The sequence below is a fragment of the Opisthocomus hoazin genome, chromosome Z, assembly GCF_030867145.1.
Source record: "Opisthocomus hoazin isolate bOpiHoa1 chromosome Z, bOpiHoa1.hap1, whole genome shotgun sequence".
Lineage (NCBI taxonomy): Eukaryota > Metazoa > Chordata > Aves > Opisthocomiformes > Opisthocomidae > Opisthocomus > Opisthocomus hoazin.
In genome coordinates, this window is record NC_134454.1 from 70,989,750 (window position 1) to 71,003,385 (window position 13,636).

The following is a 13,636-nucleotide window of genomic DNA, read 5'->3' on the forward strand; positions in this document are numbered from 1 at the left end:
ATTTTGCGTATCCCAAACCTTATGAATTGTTGTTCAGTTTCTTTTCTTCAAGTGTTAGTAGTTACATTTATGAATACTGCTTCTTTTATAGTCTTAGACCACCATGACAATAAATGCACTAGGGCTTTAAGACTAGGGCTTTACGACTTAGGGTGCGGGATGGAGTCTTTCAAATCTAATGGAAATATATGGAAGCCATTCACACCAGTTGGCTTGAAATAGATTTGCCAGAAGGACATGTATTTTTATGTCTGTGATGTATCTCAGTTAAAATGTAAATTTCAATTCAATGATAACTTTACCCACCTGTCTAGATTCAGAAATCATTACTAGGAGCTAAAAAAAGGGAGATCTGGAGTTCTGTTTGGCGAAGTAATAAAAAAAATACATTCATACTGGCCATAATAGAAAAGATATGATATATTAGGAATAATGCTGGAAAATATCTCTAATTTTGTCCTTAACCTCCTTACTTAAATCCCAAATGAAGATAACACTACATTTAATATTGCATTTTTTAATCTAATTATTGCTAATTCAGCAGGATAGACTTGAATTCTCCTTTGTCCTGGAGAAAAACAATTTAGAGAGTAAATCTTGCTAAAGTTAATACGGACGCAACTTACACATTTCAGGCTAGATGGCAAGTATGATAGTGCTTTGCTTCAAATCCTAATGCAAGTGGGTTTTTTGGATACATCAAGATCCACTACACCCAATGCAGATTCTAAAACTACTACAGTTAATTCTGGTACTTTCTCAAAGCACTGTATGTAGAACATATGGCAAGTGTACAGGTCAGTGTAATTAACTTTTGAATCTAGGAAACTGCAAATCAGTACAAAATTTAACCTATGTGCATATCTGGAGAAAAACAAAAAGGAAACTTGACTTATGCAGTGGGTATGCAGTAGGATATTTCATTGGGAGCAGTTAGTAGTCAGAATGGGGCACATCTGCTGGTGACCGTTATGATGCAGAATTGCTGCACAGCAGCTGTTTTCAAAGTACAGAGAATGAATGTGAATGTATAGATGTGTATGTAACTATACAGGCATTCACAGCTTGCAGTCGTGGTCCTGATATTTCAGGCAACAGAAAATGCAAAAAGAAAATCAAAGAAGTGCTCATTTCACTGCAAGTTTGTTCTGCACCCGCTACACGTGTGCATGCTCCTACCCACATACCGACAGCAAGCAGATCTGATCTGTTTGAGCAAGGCCTTCACTTTGCATAGTAGCACAGTTCATTTATGGCAAGTCGCTCAGCATGTGGCACTCTCACAGGCACAGCAGCTCTTAGCGGAGTAGTATTATTAGACTGGAAACCTGCCTTCAAAAATATAAATATACAGTTATTTCCTGGTAAAACTACCATCAGATGGTATCTGTAATGAAAACCTCTCTTCCCACATCCATCCACTTCTGCCAAAGCTGTAAGGATTTTTCCACTCTTCCCTGACATTTCTAGCAGTGCTCTGGTCCTCTGATGTTTATGGCTGCACTGTAGTATTTTTCACGGTAGAACTCAGTTTAATCTATAAACACATCGTTTCCCAAATGGAAGTGCAAGTCTTTCAGACACAGCCAAAATTTCCTTTTGGTGACCCCTACACAAATTCAGCATCGTGTCTTTACTGGTAAGAAAGTTGTATTTTTACCTGAAGATACTGATGTGGATAACAGCTCTTGAGGCAGAACCAGGGAAGAGACAAAACACGTTGTCTTCTGAGGTCAAGGCCACGTCGCTCCCATGGCTGTTAAATCCCTGTCCTCCCGTTCCCACAGACAAGGACTGATGTGGTTACTATCACACCTGCTTACCTCCCACTCCCCAGCCCATGTAACTGAAGTTAAATGTCTTTTTTTTCCCCCGTGATTTTTATTCTGGTATGGGTCAGGGTCGACGGCCAATGGTGGGGATGACCCACAGAGATCAGAGACACAGATCTGGGCAAGGGGTGGGACCGGCAGGACTCAAGAAGAGTCAGGGGCTCACCCTGCTCACCCTGCAGTCCCCAAACTGAGCAACAGCCATGGATTTCCAGGGTGGCTCATTACTGGAAACATCTTCTTTCTTCAGGAAACCGTGTCTGCAAATGAATTCATGAAAGAAAAGTTCGACCTGGCAAATCGATTTTAAAGGGTTCTAGCTGCAGTGTAGCCATGTAGTTAGTGTTGGTACTGGGGCAATGAGCTCGGAGGGCTTGTATGCCTTGGCTTAGGCACTCCCGAGATGCCACTAGAAATTTCCTTTCCTGCTGTGCAGGAAATATCACACCATTACACTCAAAACCTTCTTCGGGGGCAAAGAGGAAGCATGCCATATATATAAATAAAGCCCAGACTCTATCGTTACTGTAACATAAATCTTAACAGTCTAAGTTGAGAATCATTATTAGTCTAGATGTTGTTATTGCAGGAAAAGGGAGACTAGTAATGCAGGTAGAGCACTTCTGTACAGAAAAAGTCTCAATAATAGCAACAACAAAACTGTAATGCATATATTTACTAGTTTCTATCCCTTCCTTTGGAGTTATGCTAACCCTTCCACTGCTCCTCTGGACATCCAGGAGCTCTGGATTGCTGGAGAGGACAACAGTGTTGACCATCAGTTCCTGGAGCCCCTTGCTGCGAGGAATGTGATGTTTGTGGTCCTGCATTCTTCTTCCTCCCATGAAATGCACTTGGGATCATTATTTTATGTTTGCCAACACAGTTTTACACCTTTGTTTTTCTTCATAGGTCTACAGCTCCATGCTACAAAGGTATTTACTATATATATGGTACCATTTGTGTATGTAAGATACTATTTTTTTGTTTTCTTTGTTATCCTTAAAAACAGTTTCGTCCAGCTCCGGGTCTGTATTTCTAAAACTGACCCCCGATGAGTTGTCTCCAGTGCCAGGCCTGTGCCCAATCTTTTATCACTCCATCCCTGTACACCTCTGCACGCTGTGTTTCCACTTCTCAAATCGTCTGTTGTCGAAGGCCTCTACTTCTCTGCCCTACATCATTGTGCCAGTCTTACACATCTCATTCGACATAGCATCACTGCTGCTACTGCCAGCTATATGAAACAACAGTTGTACCATGCAAGGATAAACAGAAGTAGAACATATTAGCCAGACACCTGAGCAATTAGAAAAATCGCTGTCACGGCTAAACAAAGTAAAACAGAGCTGCAGGCAGGTCAAGAGATGTTCTGACAGAGCATGCCTGACAAGCCTCACCCTCCAAATTCACTGCAGAGCTCATGGCCCCTTGCTAGAAGGCAATACCACATTGGAGGGCTTCAGGGTTACACAGAAAAATGTTGTTTCTGGAGATACTCGTGTTTCCGTAATGTGTCTCTAATAGCAAGACATTCATCCTGCACTTCAAATGTTTCAGAGAGTGTCATCCTCCAGCGGTAATCTGTGTGCAGGGACTGGGGAAGCTCTGTTTTTTCTTTTTAAGCTGCTGGGTTGTACTCATACCCATACAGTGAAGGTCAGTGCTGTGTCTAAAAGGTTAAGCTCAGCTCCTACAGCCAGAATGACTGTGGGCTAAGATGACTGAAAGCTGTCGTGGTGCTCTTGTGGTCTGGGATGTTCAAGGAGGCTGCAATAGCCCCTGCAGAACCTGCTGTCCAAAGTTTACCCCTTTAGCTGTTCTTTGCATGTCTGAAGTCACACTTCCTGAACGTATTTTAGGCCATTGCTTTTTGCATAAGTATTTTTTTGTGGCTAAATATAAATATTTCAAGGTCCTTTCACATTGTTGCATGCCTAGCAATGACAAATAAAAAAGTTTCGAATTCCAGTGGTTTATCACATGAAACAAAATTCTATGACTTATTCAGAAAGTATTAAGACTTTGGAGAAAAGGGTTTTGCAAGATGATCTGATCAGTTTGCCTGGGCCAGCACGTTTTGGACACCTCATGGGATCAGGGTTTGAGAACTAGAGCTGTGTCTGTCAGCCTTCCCATGAGATGGCAGCCCTGTCCCCAGTGCCAGCCCAGCTCCTGGCAGTTCACCAGCGCTGGGCCGGGACCACAGCACCATTCATTTGCAGCCCAGCCCAGGAGTGCCCCCAGCCTGGACTCTGTCTCCCAGCCCAGCCTGTGACACTGCCAGGCACTGGGAGCTGCGGAGCCTGGGAGCCAGGCACAGGGAGAGCAACGTCCGTGCCCTGGGATGCCTAACGCTGACTTCACGGGGAGACGGTCAAAATGCCTGCGCTGTGTCTGTGAACGGTTCTCTCCACCTCCTTTGCTCCTGTTTTAGTTTGAGGGGATAGCATAGAGTGGGAAAAAACGCTTTGCAAGGGCATTGCCTGCCCTGGCACCACAGAAGTACTGAAGAAAGGGGAACTGCAGTGCTTTCCAAAATAATTCCTACCTCTACTCCTCAGTGCAACTCCTATCTGCATCTTTGTCAAATGCACAACCTAATTTTTCAGCCAGATGTTTCCATGTCTTAATCATCTTTCAAAAATGTTAAAACAAATTCAAACTCCAGCTGTACTTACAATTAGTTTAAATTGTTCTTTCATACCAAACATACTTAACAGAGGCTGCATTATTTTACACCACATTGGAATTTCAAAAAGGCTTGATTTGCTCTCATATTATTCCTTTGCTTTGGATATATTTTATACATAAGCATTTCAGACATACTGAACATTGCTTACTGTTGCTGAAAAGACCCTTGTAATTAATAACTAAAAGCAAGGAAAAAACCTTTATAAAATATTTAAAAGCTGCAGTTTTCTAATTAGGACACAATATGTGAAAAGACCTCTAAAAACCCCACATTATAACAGAATTGTATATATTTAAACATGAGCCTATTAAAAAATAATAAATTCGATATGGTCTCTTTATTCCATCTCAGAAGGCTTTAAAACGTTTCTCACATGCTATAGTTGCCATATAACCATGTTTCCAGAAAATGAATTCAAGAGTGAAAATACAATTTATTACCCTAGAGTAATATTTAATGTGGCGATTCATCTCTTCTAAAAGCAGCTGCTTTCTTTGTCATCTTTGTAAGTAGCATTCATTTTCCTGGCATGAGCACAATTTACAAATTCATCCTGGTCCTCCCAAGATTCAGCTAGCATCATTAGCATATATTTAGCAGTGGCAGACAGTGACCAGCAAATGGCTGGCTGATGAGCTAATATGCTTCTGGGCACTTTTCCAGTTTGTATAAGAGAAAAAATACACTACTTCAAAAACTGCCAGCCACAAACCTATTAGCAGAAAAGAATAACAGAATGGCCTAAAAATTAAGCACTGAATTGGGGGTGTAGGTATACTGACATGTTGCCTGATGTTTGGAATTCTAGTTAAGATATGAAATTACCATCTGACTGAAAAGATGGTTCAGCACATTATCATCCCATTTAAGCTTTTCTGCCTTTGTTTTTTTTCAGTGATTTGTCAGTAATAGAAACGTAGGCATCTGTTGCCTACTGGCAGTGTGGGCAATAAATATCCAACAAACCATAGTGGAAAGATCCTGCTGTCAACATGAATTGAATATTTTTGTTTTAGCAAAGGATGTCACTTTCCTAACATATGTTGCTAAAGAAATATGCTCAAGAGCTGAGCAAGCATGTGCCTATCCTTTATTTTCTTCCAGCCTTAAAACAGAGATGTTACCTGCTGCTAAGAGGACTCCAAACCTTTTTCATAAAGCAGGCTTAACTAGTGTCTCAATGACACCCAGATCAGCAAACACTGACACAGGCGTGGAGTCCAATTCAATTAATCTTCTGCTATCTTAAATACACACCTGTAGAAGACAGTGAGAAAGCATACTGTGAGAAAGCATACTGTTGTTGCAGTCTACCCTAATCCTAATCCTAATCCTAATGTTGCAGTTTTACCCTAAACCAGGCTCATTTCCTAATGGTTGTGACCTCCCGGCCAATAAATCATCTAATGTTCTATAGATTTGTTCAGTCCATGAATTTTATTTCCATCCCAATGAGTGGTGGCAGAAGAAGGAAAACTCTACGGAGAACAGCTCCTCATGTTCTGCTGCATGCCCATCTCTTGTTCTTCCTAACATCAGTGACCAAGCAGACAAACAGTGCATCTGCATTTGTTGCTTCAGTAAGAACATTTCAAACATATAAACTAACTCTCAGGCAGATAGGAAACCTCCTCTCTGCAGGAAATTGTCTTTTGCAAACACTTGAAACTTTGGCCACTGGTTTCAGAGTACTTGCTGTCTGAGCTAGCACAACGCAAGATCACCACAGTGTATATGCGAAATATTGGGTGTTTTATTGCCATCATACTGTATTTGGCTGTTCTAACAGTTACCTGATAATGAGTAAGGAGTAACGGTTTTAAACTAAGGGAGGGTAGATTTAGACTGACACAAGGAAGAAATTTTTTGCAATGAGGGTAGTGAAACACTGAAATGGATTGCCCGGGGAAGCAGTGGAGGCCCCATCCCTGGAAAGATTCAATCTCAGGTTGGACGGGGCTCTGAGCAACCTGGTCTAGTGGAAGATGTCCCTGCTTACTACAAGGGGGTTGGGCCAGATGGCCTCTAACTGTCCGTTCTAACCCAAACCTTTCTATGATTCTATGATTCTATAACCATTTTGATACTAATGACTTCATTTTATAGATATTTTCTCTGCAGCCTAGGAGATGATTTTAAAAAATCTTAGCCCAAGACTTATCTTGAAGAAGGTGAATTGGGAAAGGAGTAAAAAATTGATGCAAATGTTTGCTCTTTCAGGACTGAAAGTGTGGGAGCAGCTATGCGGAACCAACCTCCAAAGGAACGTGGTGCATCAGGCACGGCAGAGGTCTGTGTCATGCCGCAGCGTCCATCCAGCACACAGAGGTGTGCTCATGCAGCAGCCACAGGCACCCCACTGGTGATATACAAGGTTCCCTTCAGCCGTCACACAGATTTACTTGGGACCAAAAGATGGCTCAAAGCCAAGACCTAAAAAAGCAATGGGTTATTTTTTCCCTCAGCAACTCCCTGTGATGCCTGTGGTTAGAAACAAAACACAACTTGGGCAGATGAAGTGGGTAATCTGAAAACTGTGATGCAAACCCCTTTATGTTCAGGGGTTACTCAATACTAACAGCGTGTAAAACAGATTCCCTTCCATCTGCAAGTTCCCAGACTCTGTCTAAATCCACCTGGGATCCATGAAGCAGGATGCGCTCCCCTGGGTCTGCACAGCTCGCACACCCCAACATGTCATCATTCATGTTTTCTCTGTTGATCGGGTCACTTCCTGAGAAGAAAGAACTCTTGCCATCTGCTCTCTTTTTTCCAGGTTATTTCTACCTTTCATTCAAAGACAATTTAAAGCAAAACCAATAACCAGCGTTTCCAGCTGAGTGTGGGTTCAAATGCACCTTGCATTTTGAATTTTCTAGAGAGAGGCTCTAGGCTTAGCTGGTAGGTCTCAGATCTCACCCTTGGCATGCTGGTCTTGGGACTGATCCCTCTGGAGCCATGAACTCTCCTCCCAGGTGAAAGCCTGCAGAGTTGATCATAGGAAATTGAACCCAGTTTAGGGTTTCAGTTTCTGGGCACTGCACTCAGAGACCACCAGATGCTTAAAAAAAGGTGTGTCAGGGTTCACTTTGCAGGTGCTTAAGTGCTCTTTAATCTAGACCTTGTTTTCCTTCAATGGCCTCAAGCACACCCGTCACAACTCTAAGAAGCTCAAGCAGAGTGAATCCATGCTGGTGAGTTTTAGACACACATTAAGCAACGACCTGCTTGACCCAATCTTGAGGGAGGTGCAAAGTGCAGCTGAGACAGCCCGAGGAATGTAAACCTGAAAGGGTAGGTGGCTAAGGAATTAGGCGCTTCCAGGATTGAGGGGTGGTTGATGAAGGTATTTTAAGTACATAATTTGGGAATTAGGTGCGTAAGTGCCTCCTTGAATGTAGTCCCAAACGTTCTTGTTCTGCAGGTCAGCCTGTATATTGGCGTCACTGCAGCCTGGGACACACCTCTGCTCTGGGCTGCTTGGTGTTCATCAGGACCATGAGATAGAGGAAAAACCCCCAACCAGGTTATCTCCCTTTTTACTGATAGAGATTAGGTTCTGCTCATTGTCAGACTACTGTCAAATTGCAAACCTTTGAGCAGGAGTTAAAAATGAGCCAAGAAAGAGTTCAAATTCACCACTGAAGCAATATCTCCCTGACAGTTATTCACAAGAGGATAAAAGGTATCTGACAGGTAAAATCTTGAAAAAAGGTTTCATGAATGTTTAATACAAGTTCTAGGAACACAGCCTGCCAAACAGGAGTAAAAAGTGAATGTAGAAAAGATACGTGTATGGTAAATCTATACAAAAATGGGAGTTGCTTCAGGCAGAACTTGCCTGACACACAGACAGTAAGGAAAAAGTTGAGCCACCCCCTACTCACAAATACATAGCTTATTCTGCCAGTTGCTACAGATCACAGACCCTGCGTGCCAGTTTAGCTCTACCAGCCCATTTCTGCCTGTTTTTCTTCATCAGGCTTGTACCTCCTCCAGGCAGCAGGGACAGTGGCTGCTCTGTGGGAACACAGTTCAGCGAAGGGTTGTTAGCAGAGGTATGGCAAGGTACAGTGGGAAGGGCAGAAGGAATGTCATGCCTCACACACGGGATAGTGTATTCGCAGAAATGCTGAGGACCGTGAAGGCTTGAAGAACACGTACTGAGTGACAGCTACATTTTCTTCTACCCCCACCTTTTCTGGTTTTGGGATTCCTGTAGATATGCAGCTACTCCAGCTCCTCTCAGGAATCTGACCCGGACTAGAGCAATGTTAGCATCTAATCCCAGTTTAAAAAAATGTTAAGAGTAAGAAAAGGTGTTCAGATTTTGTATACATCCCAGAATATATAGCAAATTATTTGGGGTCTTTTCTGTGCAGGAATTTTCAGACTAGTTCCATGTGTCAGTTAGGTATGGGAATTTAAGTTGTCAGAGCTGCATACCTCCCTATGCGAACACTGGGCATTCTTGTTCAGAATTAAACTTAATTTGATTTGCTTTAATTCATTAGCTGGGTAAATTAAGCTAAATGGCAATAACATGAATCCTGAATGAATACACGAACACAAGGGTTTAACATGGTTTAGCTAATCTACTTTAGAAAAATTTTCCTGACTCTCCCAGTAGACAACTGTTTAAGGCTAGAGCCTATAATGAAAGCAGATCCTGTAAGCCTAGCTTAAGGTGCCTAGCTCACAGAGGGGACCTCTGTATCGGGTGACGTGGGTCCCAGCACAGTTTGTATACACAGTTCCCAGAGAGACAAGTGAAAGAACATCTAGAAGAGGCCAGTGAAGGAATGAGCACTGCGATCATAGGCAGCACAGCCCCCTTGGGAGCCCACATCCTTCCTACACATCTTCAGACGAACATTTTCATAACCTGGGGACCTGCAGCCCAGGGTTCTCTTTGGAGGGTGGGCACCTTCAGTGTGTGCTTTTGAAGAACAGGGTAAAGCTCAGCCCTGAGAGATGCTGGTCGGACTGCCACTGCCTCCTGCACACTGCACTGGCTAGCAGCAAAGCAGCTTCACCCATGTGGAGGGGAATCTCAGCTCCTTCAGCCCCAGAGGTTCAGGCGCATATAACCCAGGAGCAAGCTCCTCTGTGATCTAGGGGTTCTCCTTCTCTCATTGTCTCTGAGCGCAGAAGAATGCCAAGGGAGGTTGTGAGATGACCTTGAAGCCCACTGCTTTGAGCACTTACTGCCAAAGGTTCCGGCTCCCAGGGCTGCTCCTGTGTTTACACCGAACAATATTGTATTTTAAAGAGAAACTGGCCACAACTGCCTTCTGTGGGATACTTCATTCTCTGGATGGGCACTTGTGATCTCAGAGTGGTCCAAATGGCACCCTGCATCATCCTCCACCTTCCTTCTCCAGCTGTCAACACACAGCTCCCCAGCCTTTGCTAGTGCTGCGAGAAAAGAGGCAATCGCTTCCTCCTTCCTTCCTTTCCTCCTGCCCTGACGAGTTCCAGACGGGCTTTTCTCACCACATTGGTACACTGAGCAATTCTCCAAGGTGCAGAGTCTGCCCTTTATCTGGTTACTGCTGTGAGCAGTTAAATTTCTCTCCTCCCCACCCCCAGGCAGGGGATGCACATTGCTCAATTCTTTTGGCCAGACAAATTCCTGAACTATGGTTCAAAGTGTGAGCAATCAGTTCTTCAGCTATGGCAGGCTTCTTCATCAGTGTATGTGCTGCAGGGGCATGGACACCTAAGCCTGGAAAATTACCTATCCGAGTCGCTGCGGGACTGAAGTGTCATTGCTTACAGCTACCTGGAGGAAAAGATGAGCAGAATGGGACAACATCTCCAGCTGCTCACCACTGCAGGGTGATGCATCAGCCACATTTTCATTCAGGGTTTAACATGTGTCATCACAACTTCAATCTTCCATCTGACTTCCATGCCACTCAAAATTCATCTTAAAGGCACCCTGACACATTGTTTACCTTAATCAAAGCAGAGATCCAGCTGCCTTTTGGCACACAGCTTGTGAATGGATGTTCCTTATGGAACAGCCCAAGCTGTCTGAGAGCAACCGCCTGTGCTTACTCAGAACTGAGTCCCAGGGAGACAGTGAGAATGGGAAAACCAAAAAAAAAGAAAATGCATACACTAAATTTTTGAAATTAAATTCTCTGCTGGAAAAGGTAGTTGAGCTTGAGCAGACAGACTTTCCTCACTGTCTAGCAACCCTTTGTTAGCACGTTCAGTCCTGTTCGCATGAATCTAGTGGACAGGCTGTATTTCTATACTGCAGCTACACTCGGGCACAACATGGAACTGGTACAACACCCTGTGAGCAGGGACTTTCCCTCCGATACAGCTTACTTCTCAGATCCTGAAGAAGGATGGAGACAAGATGTTTGCTTGCATTCCCAGCACTTCTTAAGCTCTGAAAAACCCTTGCTATTTTTTTTACAATTGTATGAAGTGAAACCTACCCATGATAGATTAAAAACTGGCACAGACTCAACACGGCAATTGAATCAGCGGCATGGTCCCCAATTTCTTCAGTTTAACTATTAGGGTAGTCTTCTTGCCTGCAACATTTCTCTGAGTGAAGCAAAACGAAAGCCACTGAATGCGGCAGAACCCTGCCAGGATGGCACTGGAGGACTCTGACACTTCTTATTTTGCAAGTGATGTTTTTCAACATTGCTCATGTGTTTGCAACTAGACCAGAAACTGCCTGAGAAACTGAAACTGGTGCTTGTGGCTCCTCCCCCCAGGGACCTTAAGAAGCGTTGGGGTGGAGGTGATGGGTATGGCACCCTCTCGAAAGAGAGGGAGCCAGCTGAGTACCCCTCAAGGTCAGAGTGGGAACTGAATGTCTCCTACAACTCTTACCTGAAAGCTAGTGAGTCAAAATGGAAGCAGGGGAGACAATCTGATAATATTATTTCACTACCTTTGTTTTCAACGAAGAACAGACTCTTGTTTTTTTTCCAAAATTAAAATCTTAAAAAATGGCATGGAGTGAATCCATATCTACTGTGAGAAATATAGCTGCCCTAATGCAGTACAAGTAAAACTTTGTACTGCCTCATCTAGCTCTTTTATTTTTTGTGTATTTATGCTATGCTCCTCATGTGCAGCATTATCAAAAGAGAAAAAGAAGGAATTGAAAATTTGTGATTTTACCTTCTCACAGAAAGTTTTCATGCTCCTTGGAAATGCCTTTCAAAACTAAAACCAGTAAAAAACTAAGTTCCTTCTGATTCTTTATTTCAAATGATAATGTCATATTCCCAAAACAGCACGGCTGGATTTTTATTAAAATTACTGGAAACAGCTTTTTGACAAGCAACTTCAAAATTCTGTTGTTTAGATTCAATTGTAAATCAGTGAAGGAAGGGAATACTCTGGACTGAACACTACTGGATTGATGGAGGGATGTAATTTCGACTCGCAGGGCCTCATATTCTTCCCAGTGGAGTCAAGCAAAAAAAAAAATCCCCTTGATTTCCAAGTGGAACCAAATTAAGTGCTTAGTTTTAAAGTGGCAAGTCTATCAGACAGTCAGTATGGGAGACACCTTTTAAGTTTAGAAACTTCAGAAACTTTAGAGTTTCACTCTGTCTAATAAAGTCACATGTATTGAAATTGACTCAGTGCATGCCTGAGCTCTGCTGCTATCCATCTGAGTCTGAAGTATACTGGAGTTACATTACTTACATATTACACAATTTCTATTTCTATGTATAGCACGTACCATACTGCACTGTGTTACATTGAGAAATTACTGAAACTACAAAAGCAGCATCTTAAAACTTTGGAAATGCCAGCAGTAAGGTTCAGCTTCTCTGTGAATATGCATCAAAAATGGGCTCCAACTACACGATCACACAGGACTTTTATGGGAAGGCCTTTCTCCTTCAGTTCACTGAACGAGCAGTACCTGACTGAACTTCCTCTACAGGCTTATATTACCCCACTGCTCTACATATGGCCCCATCCCTTATTTCCCATATAACATTCACACCTCACTCTGAAGACTAAGTATTAATTTCCTTAGGAAGGTTTGAGGGTTTTTTTAAATCTTAATAAAGCAACATCTGAAAATTCTATTTATTTCAAGGAGTTTATATTTGCAACATTCCAGCAAAATCAGCTGGGTTTGTTATTCCCATTTGGTGGCTGATAGGTTACAACTGTCCTCTAATTTGTGGTGGTCTGCTTAAAGAAATTAATTCCTGGTTATTTTTTTCCAGAGAACTTAGCATTTTCTATCATTTTTTCTATTCAAAGCAGAATGTCCACAACCTTCAGTGAGAACTGCAAACACCCAGCACTTTATTCAGAGCAAGCCCTGGTTTTAAACTCAAAATGGAGAGCACGCCCTTCACACAAATTATTTATTTTGTGTGGCTTAGATTGCATAGAAGAACTTGCATCCAGGCAGGGACAGAGTGGAGCTCTCCGAGCACCACGCTGCAGGCTGAAGGGGACCCTCACTTGATCTTCACGCTGCCTTTCCTTCTCACTGTGCAGAGCACAACTGGTACTGTGCAAAAGAAGTAAGGATGATGTAGAGAACAACCTCCCTGAAAGACCGCTTTATATCCTGTGCACTAGATCAGGCAGAGAAGCGGTGGAAAAACAGTTACGTGACCATGCATCATGATGTACCTTGATATATTAGGACACAGGCAACTTCAATTCTGAAATTTCCCGACTTCTTTTACCGAATGATCAATTTTAGCATTATTTAAGATAGTTATTTTTGGTGTGTGCAACTTCCTAAATTGATTCCCTCTTTCCTCCCCAACAAAAAACCCTAGGTAATAGAACATACGGAGCCGTACCGACACCCGCAGTGCTGCCTGAGAGTTTGCATTACGGCACCTCCTTCAGCCCCGAAATCCACCATTCATCAGTATACTTTAACTTTCCAACTGCCATGTCAGACCTTTGACCACCAAGCAAAGAAAGTAGTTTCTAAGGAGAGAAACAGAATGTTGCCATCCCCACCACCAGAAGAACGCAGGTCACCCATTTTGTGCCTGCTCATTATGGCTGTTCAGTAACAGCAAAAGGACACGGATGCTTTGGAAGCCCAAGGTGTAATCAGAGGCTGGAGAAACAGGCTTTTGTA